Source organism: Odontomachus brunneus, unplaced genomic scaffold (assembly GCF_010583005.1).
Source record: "Odontomachus brunneus isolate Ranch 3 - 2012 unplaced genomic scaffold, Obru_v1 Obru_scaffold_057, whole genome shotgun sequence".
NCBI classification, from domain to species: domain Eukaryota; kingdom Metazoa; phylum Arthropoda; class Insecta; order Hymenoptera; family Formicidae; genus Odontomachus; species Odontomachus brunneus.
In genome coordinates, this window is record NW_022639507.1 from 1,771,239 (window position 1) to 1,772,036 (window position 798).

Here is a 798-nt window from a genome sequence, read left to right on the forward strand (position 1 = left end):
TGGGAATACAAATTAGTTCGGTTCGTTTTCAAAAGATAGCTCTGGCTGTTATGAATGTTTCATAGTCATAGTTTATTTCGGTGGTTTTAAAGAGGTTAGACATCTGTCAATAATATTCAGTTTATATCGCTTTGAGTTTCATACAAAATCCCTGTTTTTTTACTGTGTTGAATATATCAAATTTTGTGTTAACTAAGCAGCATTTGCGGGACCCTTATAGAAATATCATACTAAAAATCATTGATAATTACTTATTTTCAGTATTAAAAATATTGAATAATAAGTAATTATCAATGATTCTTAGTATGATATTTCTATAAGGGGAGGTTTTAGTTTTCTGCTTTAATTGGAAGAAAAGTGCAGCTGAAGCACATCGAATGCTTGTAGAAGTTTATGGTGACAATGCTCCAACTGATAAATCATGTAGGAAATGGTTTCGACGTTTCAAGAATGGTGATTTCAGCGTTGAAGGCAAATCTCGCTCTGGACTGCCAAAAAAATTCGAAAACAAAGAATTGAAGGTATGGGTGTATATCAGTTGGACACGGGGCAATTGGACACAGTCCAATCACAAGTCGCTGTTCCAAGGGACCCTACAAATGTCTCTAATCACACGGTGCTGTGATTGGCTGTGTCCAAATGCACCGTGTCCAAGTGCACCGCTCCCGAAGGTATTACTTGATGAAGATCCGAGTCAAACGCAAGATGAGCTTGCAAAATCATTGGGAGTTGATTCGTTTGAGCCGTGCATTACGAGAAAAACGGCCGGAACGAGCAAAGACATGACAAAGTTATTCT